The sequence below is a fragment of the Tupaia chinensis genome, unplaced genomic scaffold (assembly GCF_000334495.1).
Source record: "Tupaia chinensis unplaced genomic scaffold, TupChi_1.0 Scaffold000280_1, whole genome shotgun sequence".
NCBI classification, from domain to species: Eukaryota; Metazoa; Chordata; class Mammalia; order Scandentia; family Tupaiidae; genus Tupaia; species Tupaia belangeri.
This window is the reverse complement of record NW_006159763.1, coordinates 1061264-1074454: the sequence shown is the minus strand read 5'-3', so window position 1 is coordinate 1074454 and position 13191 is coordinate 1061264. Positions and strand designations below refer to the sequence as shown.

Sequence of the window (13191 nt, the reverse complement as noted above, 5' to 3'; positions counted from 1 at the left end):
CGGAAACAGGCCGATATCCACGGTGTGACTGGCGGGGCAGCCGGTGAGACGTTCACCACCAGTGCTCTCTGAAACGGTGTGACTTGGAGCGGAGGTCAGGCCCACAGCTGGGGCTCATGCCTGGCACATGCCCCTGTGGTTTGGAGTGGGGGTTTCACTGAGCTTGCTTCTGGCAGATCCTGACTTTTCCTGTTTGGGGCTCTGGGCGGCAGGGAGTGGAAGCCAGGAGGGCTTTGCTGGAGGAGCAGGCGGATGGTGGAGGGTCCCTTGGGCTCGTGGGCATTTGTGATCGGAGGCTAAGATATCCCACTCGTGCACCGATGGGCACATGGAGGCCGTAGGCAGAAGGGAGGGCGGATGGCACCCCGTTCTCCTTCCCTGTCCACTCTTCCCGATCCTCCTGCTGACTCAGCACCTCTGTATCAGGGAACGCACCTGCCCTCGAGCTCAGGGGTCCAGGTGGGGCCCCCCTCTCTCCAGGCTGGATGAGCACGCAAAGCGATGTGTGCGTCGGAGCAGTTCCCGATCTGCCAGGCCTCTGCTGGGAGTGGATTCCAGGCTGCCCGGCCTCCACAGGAAGGGCAGTGAGGTTCTCTTCTCTATGTGTGGCGTGCGTGTGTGGTGTGGGTAGTGTTTCTAGTACCCCTAAAACGGTCTCTCCGAGATACTGCTGCTCCGCCGACTCATGACCTTAGCGGTGAATACACTGTCCCGTGATGAGGTGCCAGGAGTGACCCGGCGGGCCTCGGGGCAGTCATTACCGGGGCAGGTTGTCGGGAACTCCCCTCACAAAGTGGGGCAGCCCTCCAGGACGGGCTAGCAATGCTAGCGAAGTGCTCTGGGTAGCTTGCCCAGGTTCCTTGACACACAGACGTTCTCGAATGTTCCACGTGCTCCAGCTCTGTGCAGGGGCAGACAGGGCAGCAGAGCACCAGGGTGACCTGTGTTGGTGACAAAGAACAAGGTTGGCTTCTGGCTGCCCTGACAAGTGCTGAGACCGGGCGGCTCCATCCCGCTGAGATGAGCGCTTGCCCAACTCTGGGGGCCAGGAGTCCATGAGCAAGGTGTGGACAGAGCCGTGCTCCTGCAGGTGCCCGGAGGACCCTTCCAGGCCTCTGTCCACCTCCAGTGCTGCCGGGCCGGCCCACCTGGGTGCTCCTTGGCTTGGAGACGCACGCCTGCTGCCCTCGCACGGCATCCTCACCTCCTGCGTCTCCTGTGTGCAGAGATGTTGGGCGAAGGGCTCATGTCCTCATGGACTCATCGTAACCCTCACCTCTGCAACGATCCCATTTCTGAACCAGTTGCATTCTAAGCGACTGAGCAGGACATAAATGTGGGGGATACTGCCCAGCCAAGAGTATATCGGGGAAAGGCTTCGCTCTGCAGTTCAGTCGAGCTGGGGAGGGCGTGAGTGTAGGGTGTCGATCTGTCAGGATCAGAGACCTCTCTGAAGGCAGAGGGAGCAGAGAAGATGCAGGGTCTGGGAGCCCTGGAGAGCTGCAAGTAGGGCCAGGAGCAGGACAACTTGGCAGGGTTTGATCCCCCCCACCCCTCTTAGTTTGAGCCGCTGTGAGGCACTGGCTGGGGTGCCCTAGAGAAGCGCAATCGTAACAGCTGAAGGCTGGTTGGCTCTGGAGACCAGCTCCTGACCAGTGTGGTGGGAAGGGCCTGGCACCCCTGGAGCTCCTGCTGAGAAGGCTCGGGGATTTGATAGGTAGGCTGCGAGGGTGTGCCCCTGATCTGGATGCCAGAGATGACTGCTCGGGGCACCAGTCACCTTGCTAGTTGACTTGGCCAGGAAGCGATGCCCCACGCCTGAGCCCTGCAGCCAGGAAGCTCCGTCCTGGCCATGCTGTCCTGAGAGATGGCCACCTCCAACCTGCAGAGCTACGTCCCTCTTTGTGCCCACTCCCAGGGCTAGATTAGCTCTCGACCAACCCCGCCCTTTCCCATGCGTATTCACAACAAGCGAGGGCTCCCGGAGGCTTGCCCAGGGGCAGTCAGGCAGAGGGTGGGAACGCGCCGGGTGCTGCCACCCCCAGCTCCAGCACAGATGTCTGCGGAAAGGGCCCGTCTGGCTGGCGGGCGGCCCCAGCAGCCACAGCCCAAGAAGCCAGGAGGGCTGGGAGGGACTGTGTGGCGTTCCCGGTGCCCACGGGGAGGGCGGGGCACTTGGACAGTCTAGGCTTCGACTTCCGGCATGAAACAGTGGAGTGCCCACGCCTGTGCCCGCGCACCCTGCAGGGGGCGGCACGCTTGCCTGTACGTGTGTGGGCTCTCGGCCGGGAAGGGCACAAGCTTGTCCTCCCCGCTGACCTGTGCACGCACTGTCGGAGACGGGGCTGAGTGCTGGTGCAGAGGAGGGAGCAAGCTCACCCTGCCAGCAGGTGCACGAGGTCACATCCCACCAGCGCTACTTGGGAGGGGGCAGGGACATGCCGAGGTTCGCCTGGCTGGGACAGGGGTGTTCTTGCGCAAATCGAATGTGCTGGCATTGACGATGACAAGACAGGAGGAGTTCTCCCTGCAAGGGCCCTGGCTGAGGACAGAGGCTCTGGCAGATGGGACGAAGGATGCTGTGGCACCAAGAGAGGGCTGTGCTGGTGGCTCTGAGTGCAGTGGGACAGCGTCACCAAGTCCTGATGATCAGATGGGAGGCTGGATGGGTGGCAGGAGCAGGCGTAGGAGTTTGGGAGCTGGTTCCAGATGGGAAGGCATGAGTCTTCCAGCAGTGCAGGAGGAGTGGAGGGGTCCTGCAGGAGGAAGGGGCAGTCTGGAGCCAGCAGACAGTCACACTGTCCCTGTCCCCTGCCCGTGGCACAACATGGTTCAGCCCAGCCTCAGTCACTGTCTTCCTGGAGGTTCGGACTGAGCCGTATTTGTGGAAATGGCCACAGAAAGATCTCCTGAAATCGAGTCTATTTCCTAAAGTATTCCTCCTTTCATTGTCTTAGATGCTATCTATGATTTTTAAAGTTTCATCCTTTTTCTTTTTTTATAGGTTTTTGCTATAGGGCGCGTGTACTCGCCAGAAAGAGGCAAAGAGACAGAAAACAAAAAATCACCCCCCAGGGGGAATGGCCACGCCGCAATCCCTTCTCCTCCATTCTCCTCTCGGGATCTTGGGCACACACACACACACATGCCTGGCGTGAGTTTAAGCCACTGGGTCCAGGACTCAAACCACGGTCGACTACATGGGAGTCCAGCGACACAGCCATTACGCCAACTGCTGGTCCCATGTTTCATCCTTTTTCAACATTTTCTTTTTAGTCGCTGACAGATGTGCAGCTGGGTAGATCATTAAAGCTGGAGAGGAGCACGGGCAGCTGCTTCTGAGGCGAGGAAATTCTGCAGCTAGTAACTTAAACACATGCAGATGCATAGGTGTGCATGTGTGTGGTACGTGTGTGTGCTTGTATGTGTGCGTGTGTCTGTACATACGTATGGGTATACAGGTGTATGTAGCATGCGTCTGTGTACACGTGTGCTTGTGTATAATTATATACGTTACAGCACGTTTATATGGGTTTGTGTGCGGGGCCCATATATTGCATACACACAGGTACACGCGTGTATATATCTAACTGTGCGCACGTGTGTGTGTGTGTGTGTGTGTGTGGACATGCGGGTGGGTACACACATGTGCTCTCACTGTTAAGGGCCATACATCAGGCTGCCAGCAGATCCACCGGCCTGCCAGCGCCAGCCTCTCGAGAGGATTCGGACTGGGTGGGTAAGTCAGAGGGAACTGGCTTTATCGGAGACACTCCAGTGTTTTGAGACTAAACTCATTTATTGGGAACTGCGAATGAAAAATTCTTGACTGGGGAACCAGCAGTTAGCGTAATGGTTATGTCGCTGGACTCCCACGTAGTCGACCGCTGTTCGCGTCCCGGACCCGGTGGCTTAAAACTCACGCTGGGCGCATGTGCGTGCGTGCCCAAGATCCCGAGAGGAGAATGGAGGAGAAGGGATTGCAGCGTGACCATCCCCCCTGGGGGATGATTTCTCGCTTTCTGTCTCTAATGTCTCTCTCTGTCTGTCTGGCGAGCGCACGCGCCCTATAGCGAAAATCTCTCAAAAAAAAAAAAAGGAAATTCTTGACTATGCCTTGGAGAAACCTCAGGCATCCGGACCTGAGCCTTGGGGCAGTAGCAGGAGGTGGAACAGAAGTGGCAGGTGTTGGCAAGAAGCAGAGAAGGTGGGGCACCAGGAGGCCTGGGGGACAGATACCTGTGCCCAGGGACAGCCAGAGGTGGCCGGCTGGGCTCTGACTCTGGGCTGGGCGAGTCCATGCAAGAGGCATGCCGACCTGGGGCTGCCGCCACGACCACCCCTGTCTGCATGGGGGCTGCAGCCTGAAGGGCTGGACCTTGCAGCCCAGGCCGGGGCCCTCCCCAAGGCCTGCACCCACACAGGAGCTCCTGACCCCTCCGCCCTTTCTTTAAACCAGAGGCTGAGGAAGACATGAGCCATAGCGTGGCTCACCACTGTGGGGGCTCACGTTGCAGGCAGAGGAGTTGGGGGGCTGTGTCCTCAGGGGGGCCTGGCCCCAAGGGCGTCCACACCCAAAGGGAGTTGGGGATAAGGCTGGGACTCCAGAGAGACGGGGAGGACTCTGGCCCTTCATGTTGCTGATGTTGCTGGAAGACCGTCTGTGGGGGGCTCTACCTGGGGTGTGAGGTCCTTGGCCTCGCCCAGCAAAGAACGCAGGAGCGAGCCTTCAAGCGGCGTGGTGCAGGGTTATGAGGGGCGTCTCGGAGCTCCACAGGCCAGACAGCCCTGTGAGGGGAGATGGGGCGGTGTGTACCTTCCCCTAAGAGGAAGGAGAGAGCTGTGACCCGGGAGGACAGGCAGAGGGCTGTCCCAAAGGCAGGGCAACTAACCTCAGTGGGCATCTGGCTTGTCAGGTTTGGCTTAATGCCAGGCTAAGGGAGGGTTTCCCTGGAGCCACTGTCCCTCCCGTTTTCTGGCCGTTTTAGGGTAGGTCCGTTCGTTGTCATGGTTATTCCAAACCGTCCTGGTACAGGCAGGAGTGCCCCCTAGTGCTAACCCTGCACAGTGAGGGTATAAGGGTCCCATGCCTGCGTTCTGGGCGCCATCTTGCTTCCAGCCGATTCAGACCCAGCGTCTCAGCCACTTCTTGCCCATCAGGTTTTAGGTCTTTGGAACGTCCCTTGCCTCCCTGTGGAATGTCCCTCACCTCAGTTCCCTCCTGTCTCATCCTCAGTTGTGCTCCCAATGGTCTCGCTGCTGGGTGGTGTCCAGAGTTCACGTGCAGCTCTGAATTCCTGGGGTTCCCGACCCACCCTGGGTGTAGACATGCCCCTTGGGGTCCAGAGCCCCGGGGTCTGCAGTCCTGCCTTCTCCAAGCCCATGGTATGGTGGCGAACCATGTTGTCCCAGAGGGGATAGCTGCACCCCAGCACCTGGCCAGGGCTGCGGGGTCCCACGGGCTGCAGCTGCCATCAGGACACATGGGGAGTCAGGCACGGGGACACCCCATCACCCCAGTAGACATGGTGTGGGGTGTTGGGTATTCCGGCTTCCTGGCGCTTTCTGTTGCATATTTCAAAGGCCTCCAATGACCTTGGTCAGAAAACACCCAGTCTCCGCCTTCTCCCACTGAGGTGCCATGGGGGGCTGCCTTGTTGGGGCTCCTCCTTCCCATCAGCTAGGCTGCCACGCCTGGGCTCAGGGAGGCTGGGAACGGCCCTGGGTGCTCGCAAAGGCAAGGGTCAACTGGTAGGGGCACGGCTTCTCAGCACAGCCCCTGGGATGGGGCTCACCCAGAGCCCGGTACCCAGCACAGCGGCTGTGTCCTGCCCTCCAGCCACAGAGCCCAACCCCCTGGCTTTTGCCAGAAGCAGCACCCTGGCCTGCCCCCATCCCCTGCCCGAGCATTGAGGGCAAAGGTGCAGGTGCGTGTCCAGGTGGAGTGCGGCTTGCACTGTGGGTGTCCCCTGACTGGCAAGGTCACCTGAGGTCCTCTGTGTGGTTTTCCGACTGTGCTTGCGTGAGGCTCGATCAGAGGGGTTGCGGTCTGGCTGCTCTCCGCGAACGAGGCCATCTCTTCCCGGTCACCGACCCAGACTGATGTGGGGGCCTGCTACGCAGAGCTGACCCACGAAGTCGAGCTTGCAGGTAGCACCCCCCAACCTGGATGGAAGGTCTTCCTAAGAAACAGCCGTGGAGCCCGCCGTGTCCGCCGCAGGGTGTCGTAAAGACGCTGCTCGGCACACGAGCCCCCCGGGGAAATTCCCTGTCTGGGCTTGGTACTAAGAATGGCTGCGTCTGGCCCTCGGGGCGGCTCTCATCTACACTAGGCAGTAACCATGTCGCGGCCCCATCTTCCTGTCTGCAGTTCCTGCCGGGAGCCTCGGAACCTCGTTCGTGCAAAAGGCATTCGGCATGCGCTCCCAGCCTCACTTCCGACTTCGGTTTCTGTCCATCCTTGTACTATCACCCTACTTCCTTCTCTAATTAATAAACGTATTATTTTAAAGTTCACTTATTTATTTCTTTCATGAGTGAGAAAGACAGAGACAGCGCCCTCCAGAGTCTGTATGGCCTGACCCGCCCGGCCAGGCTGGCCCGCAGGCAGGCGTGCATGGTGGTGGGTACGGGGAGACCGGGATACAAGCTGGGACCTTCCGCGTGGCCCGGCACTGCAGAGCGGGGCGTCACTGCCGCACCACTGCAGCTGCCAGATCCTCTACTTTTTTGCTAGAAGGAACACGCACTCACCAGAGAGACAGAGGGGGAACAGAGAACGCACCCCCAGTCGGGTATGGCGGCCTCACAGTCCCCTCTCCCCCACCTCTCCCTCCTTTCAGGATTTTGGGCACATGTACCCAGTGTGTCTTCTAAGCCAGTTGGGACCAGGACGCAAACCGTGCAGTTGACCACGCAGGGTCCAGCCACCGTAACCACCATGCAATTGGCTGGCCTGTACTTCTTTTTAAGTAAAGAAGACAATTTAATGGAAGCACTTGGGGTATTTATGAAATTGAAAGAAGAGAGCGGAACGCTCAGAAATCAGGAAGGGAAGAAGCGCACTAGCCTGGGGACCTGGCAGCAAGGACATGTGGGTGTGCCCACGACAGCCAGGGGATTCCTCGTCGCGGGGTCCCCCACATCCCATCCTAATCCCTCCTTGTGGGGTATCCGATGAGCCATGCGGGATCCCTGAGCCGGTCCTAAGACGATGCCTGCTCAGCCTCGAGTTCTGTCTGCCTCTGTCTGTCTGTCCTGTATCTGAGGGCCTCCGGCACAAACGCAGGTGCAAAGCTGTGCCCGCCGCCCCAGGGATGTGCAGGCGCTCACCCTCACAGTCAGGGTTCGGGGCGGGGGGCAGGAATGATCACTTTAGAAGGGGAAGTGGACGAGGAGGAGGTAACAGCTTCAGCCGCCCCGAGAACAAGAAAGGAGACGATGACGGCAGTTCGACCGTGTGCGGCCAGCGGGGACCTCGGCGGGCGGGCGTCCTCCGCTCGGAGGAGAAGCAAACCTTTGTTCCAGGAGGGTCTTATTTCGTGCAGGGCCTGCTGGTTGGAGGTGCGGTCACCTCGGCCTGATGGGCCTCTGGTCCGCTGACTCAGTGTGAGTTCCCAACACGTTGGGGTGTTCGAACTCCTTAAGCCCGCGTGCAGGAGCAAACCTATTCCCACTGGCGGTCAGTCAGGCACCCCAGCTAAGATGGCACCCCACTTTCTCCTCTCTGCGCAGGGCAGCGGGCCAGCCTGCACCAGGAGCGAGTCCGGCCTGCCGCCTCCTTCCGTGACTAACGCGTCATGGACACTCGCACCCCTCTGTCTGTCCCCCATGGACAACAGCAGAATCGAGCCGTTGCCACAGAGACCGCCTGGCCACAGAGTCTGTTTACCCAGCCTTGCTCGGGCGCCTCAAGAATTCGTCAGTGACTCTGTGGCAGTGGCAGCGTCCGGACAGTGCGTCTTTGTCTTCGAAGCAGTTTACCGTTTGGTTCAGGATGGTCCTGCCTGTGGGGATGAGGAGCGGCAAGCACATAGCTGTATGTTCGTGAGCTGCCAGTAATGAGATTAAGGTTCTTCAAAAAGCGACACTGCCCCTGCTCAGTCAGGAAGGCGTGACCTCAAGAATGCTGTGACTTCCCGTGTCATAAACTCGGATCCTCACTCACTGATAATGCCTCTACGTGCCTCCTATGTGCTGAGTGCCCTGTACGTAACCACCCTTTAATCACGACTCTGTTACCGTAACCGGCATCCTAGAATCATTACAGAAGCTCTATGAAATAGTGTTATCATTTTAACCAAAGTGGGGACTGAAGCACAGGGAGGGTGAGTCGCTGAGCAAAGGCCACGCAGCAGTCAGCGGAAGACCACGCTTTGCGTTCAGGTGCCCTAGCCTCCAAGTCCACATTTGACCCGGACGCCGAGACTCTGCAGTAAGGGGTGCATATCGGAGTGCAGTGCAGAGAGGAAACTGGCCAGCCAGCTAGGAGAAACATAAGTAAAACTGGTCCTTTGGCCAGGGCCAGTTCTTACACAAAATTAGTTCCATATGGAACTAAGCCTTTTTCTATTTCTTTCTATTTTTGTTTTTTAGAAAAAAAAAAATGGCCCTTGCACTCACCAGAGAGGGACAGAGGGAGACAGAAGTGAGAAACCACCTCCTGGGGGGATGGCCGTGCTGCAGTCCCTTCTCCTCCATTCTCGTCTTGAGGTTTTGGGGCACACACGTACACACACCTGGCGTGATTTTCAGGGTGCTGGGTCTGGGACTTGTGCTGTAGTCAGCAGTGGGGATCCAGCGCCTTAACTGTCACGCCACCTGCCGGCTCTTTAATGGTTTTAAAATGAACGAGAATCTTAAGCGTGGGCTGTGAGCCTTCCTAAAGGGTACAGCAGTTTCCGTGTGTGATGGTGTTTGTGTCCTTTCTCGCCTTGGCTGAAGTTCACGGGCTGATTCTAAGAGCCCCGGAATATTGGTGGGGCAGAGAAAAGTCGCATGGATTTCAGAGACTTCTGAACACAGTGAAATATTCTAGAAGGCGGGTTTGCACGGGGAGGGTTTGGCAGCGGTTTGGAGAGGGATCCTGTGCTGTGCAAGACCGTGGGGAGGGGAGGAGAGGACCTACCTTAAGGGCCTGTGTGCACTGGGCCTACAGACCTGCCTCAGTGCCACCCGCGGCTCGGCCGGAGATGCCCTGAGAGGGTCCGCCTCCCTTTAACTCCCCTCTGCAGGCCTCGCACTGCTCTCCCCAGCCTGCACTGTTTGCTGGTTCCCTGTCGTCTTTCCCCACCGGAGTACACGCTGCGTGAGGGGCCTTGGGTTTCTTCTAGGCTGTTGGCTCAGGGCCCTAAGAAGGCACACAGAAAATCTGTCCAAAGAATTCACTGACAATGGGACCAGCAGTTAGCATAATGGCTATGTCGCTGGACTTCCGTGTAGTCGACCGCAGCTCGAGTCCTGGACCCAGTGGCTTAAACTCACGCCGGGCATGCCCAAGCCCAAGATCCCGAGAGGAGAATGGAGGAGAAGGGATTGCGGTGTAGCCATCCCCCCGGGGGGTGATTTCTTGCTTTCTGTCTCTCTCTGTACACGCGCCCTATAGCAGAAACCTCTCAGAAAAAAAAAAAGGAAAAAAAAAAAAGAATTCACCAACGATATCCTGCTTTCCGGTGCTTTTTAACATTGGGGCTGTTTCTCTGAGTACAAGACAGTGGCTGTACCGACCAAGAGACAGGGTGGGTCACGGAAGCCTGACCAGAACTCGGGAGCCATGAAGGACGAGATGAAGGAAAGTGGACTCTATCGAGATAGCCGCTTCTGGGGACAGCCACTCGTTCTAAACAGAAAGAAAACAAAACCGGAGCCAACACTAACTGGGAAGTAATGACTTGGTGCAATGCTAATACCCATACTGTACAAAGACACTACAAACCAGCAAAAACAATGACTCGGCAGAAGACGGGGGCCTCCAGGAGAGGTGGCACTGCGTGTCACGTGTCCGCGAGGCCCTTCTGCTCCCGTTCAGGAGCAGACCGCAAAGGAGCGCAGAGCCCTCGGGCTGCCACAGGGTGGGGACAGGAGTCACTTTTTGTCCTCGCAGTTCACAGCCCCCAGGCCCCAGCTGCTCCAGACAGTAGTGGCCTTCCACCTGCCATCAGCATCGCTCTGGAAGGTGACCCCAGCCCCATGCCGCCTGATGAGGGAAGGATGTGCCAGCTTCCCCAGCGGCCGTCGCTGCCCGCGTAGCAGCCCTGGCCTGTGGCTTCAAGCCCTTCGGACCCTTCTTGACCGTCTCCTCTGTGCCCTGCACCTGCGCGGCCAGCCCAGTCCTCTGTCCTGCTCGGGGTGCTCATTCTCCCACCTGCTCTTAGCCGCAGCTCCAGCAGGCTGTCCCCTGAACCCACAGTCTCTGCCACTTTCTCTGGGACGCCCACCTTCCCACCATTTTCCTAGAAGTCAGCCCAGCACAGGGTGATGGGGGTGGTGGTGCTGGGGAGCCCCCAGGCCCAGTGGTGGCGGGCGCCTTGGTCGGCCCTGCCAGGTGGACACTTCCCGGGAAGTCGTGTCCGGGTCACGTTCTCTCAGGATCTCACAACAGGCTCACCACCCCACTTGTGACGTGCGCTTTCCGGGTGGGTCTCTGTACCCTTCAAAATGCGTGAACCCTTTGTGGAACACAGCAGCGATGAATTACGAGGGCAGCAAGTTTCGGTGTCCTGGATCTGCTTTTGAAACTGGGCAAGATTCACCTGCACGTCAGCGTCTCTCGACGGAGGGTCGCAGAATGAGGTCACCTCTCTCACCAGGGAGCGCTCTGATAGTCCCTGTAACTTAGACAGCCAGCTCTCACACCCACCCCGTCACTTCCAGGCCTCCCCTTGGTCTCCCACAGCCCCTCCAGATCTTGACCTCCGCCCTGGGGAGTGAGAGCCGGCGTCGTGTCTGAGCGGAGACGGCAGTGACAGCGGTGCTCTCTGAGAATACGTTTCTGCTGGAAACAAAGACTTTGGCTTGGACTTGATCCCAGTTGATTTTCTGATTGTGAAGTCGAACATTAGCAGCCCAAGCGACTCAGCCTCGGGATAACCAGGCGGCCTCCAGGAAGCCTGGTCTGGATATTGGCGGGAAGAGGCGTCCTGGGAGCCTCGCGGGGGTTAGGCAGTTGGTCTAAGCACCGGGTTGGCGACTCTGCAGGGTGGTTGTGGTGAGCACAGAGAATGGGGCAGGCCTGCCGCCTCCCAGACTGCGGGGTGTGGTGAGCTGGGGAACCCCGGAACCAGTGAGGAAACGGGCGTGTTGAACCAAGTCCGAGTGCGTGTCTGGATTTACCCCTTCAGCAGTGAGGATCCGTGCTGTTTCACAGTTTGGAAAGTCTTTGCGAATTACCTTCCGAGCCATAACAACATTTTTTTAATGTTTATTTATTTCTTCCATGAGAGAGACGGAGAGACAGGCACCCCACGGGTCCTGATACTGCCATGCACCCCCAGCCAGCCAGGACTGCAGGCATGCACAAGTACCCGCGTGTCTGGGGCCCCGGGACATGGACCTACCCTGTGGCCTCGGCATCCTGGCGTCCCGAGTTACCGCTGCACCACCTCAGCCGGCCCAAGGCCCGGCTCGTGGTTTAGTCCCCAAAGTTCCATGTTTGGACACTGATTGCAAGTCTCCCTGAAATTCTGACCGCATTGATTGCATCGTAACGGGTCGAGGGAAAAGTGGGTGCCGTCATGGTGCCCCCGGTGGGGCCTCTGCATGCCACAGCTTCATTAGGGCGTGCTCCGCGATCAGCCCCTGGGTGTGTAAGCAGAGGGCTGAGAACAGGACTGCGGACTTCCCTGCACGGCTGGGAGCTCTGCCGCCACCTGGTGGTGCCTTTGGACGTGCCGGTCACCGGGAGTAGGGGCTTGTAAACAGCTCTTTCGCTCTCACATCGCTGGTCCCAGGTAGTTCTCTTTCCTTTTCTTTCTTCTTTATTGTTTTGTTTTGTTTTATTGTTGTTGTTGTTGTTGTTGCTGTTTTTTACTTTTTTGCCATAGGGTACATGCGCTCACCAGAGAGGAGAGAGACAGAGAGAAAGTGAGAAATCACCCCCCCAAGGGGGGTGGTCACAATCTCTTCTCCTCCACTCTCTTCTTGGGGTTCTGGGCACACATGCACATGCACCCAGAGTTAGTTTCAAATCACCGGGTCCAGGACTCGCACCACGGCTGGTCATGTGGGAAACCAGCTCCTTTAACCACCATGGCAACTGCTGACCCCCACCCCCCCCCCTTTTTGTCTTTCTTTCTTTCTTTCTTTCTTTCTTTCTTTCTTTCTTTCTTTCTTTCTTTCTTTTAGAGATTTTTGCTACAGCGTATGTGTGCTTGCCAAAGAGACAGAGAGAGACAGAAAGTGAGAGATGTCCACGCCGCAATCCCTCTCCTCCATTCTCTCTCAGGATCTGGGGCATGCATGCACAGGCTCCTGGTGTGAGTTTTAGGCCGCTGGATCCGGGACTCAACCATGGCCGACTACATGGGAGCTGAGCGACGTAACCATTGCGCCGTCTACTGCCCCTCCCCCAGTATCTCTGTGAGCAGCACAGTGGACTAAGGCAGGATGTCCACGCCGCAATCCCTCTCCTCCATTCTCTCTCAGGATCTGGGGCATGCATGCACAGGCTCCTGGTGTGAGTTTTAGGCCGCTGGATCCGGGACTCAACCATGGCCGACTACATGGGAGCTGAGCGACGTAACCATTGCGCCGTCTACTGCCCCTCCCCCAGTATCTCTGTGAGCAGCACAGTGGACTAAGGCAGTGATCTTTGTCTTTCGAGGATGGATTTTCTTCTTGCGAAGAGATCTCTGGGCAAGTAATGTCTTGGGTCCAGAGTTAAGATGAAGATATCATAGCAGAAATACTAAAGCCCAGTCATGAAGACGTTGATTCTGAGCCACGAATCAGCCTCAAAAAGTGGGGGTCGGCCCCTGAGTGCACCTTATCTGAGCAGCAGCAGTGGCTGCTCCAAGGCCAGCTTGCTTCCGTGTCGTAGACACCCAGCCTTGCTGTCCTGCCACATGGCTGCCTGCTTCTCTGCCCCATGGTGCTGGGGAGGTCCATCGGGCACGGGTCTCACCACCCACGCTACCAGGCTTTGGGATATTTTGTGGTTCTTCACAGCTTCAGCTCCTAGGGCAATACGGAGCG

At 57.9% G+C, this 13191-nt stretch overlaps 1 protein-coding gene across 1 annotated transcript in view; it reads left to right on the top strand.

Moving 5' to 3' along the window:
* Positions 1-13191, top strand: part of LOC102478146 (5'-AMP-activated protein kinase subunit gamma-2) — a 189588-nt gene that overhangs the window by 87989 nt on the left and 88408 nt on the right. The gene's annotated exons all lie outside the window — the stretch shown is intronic.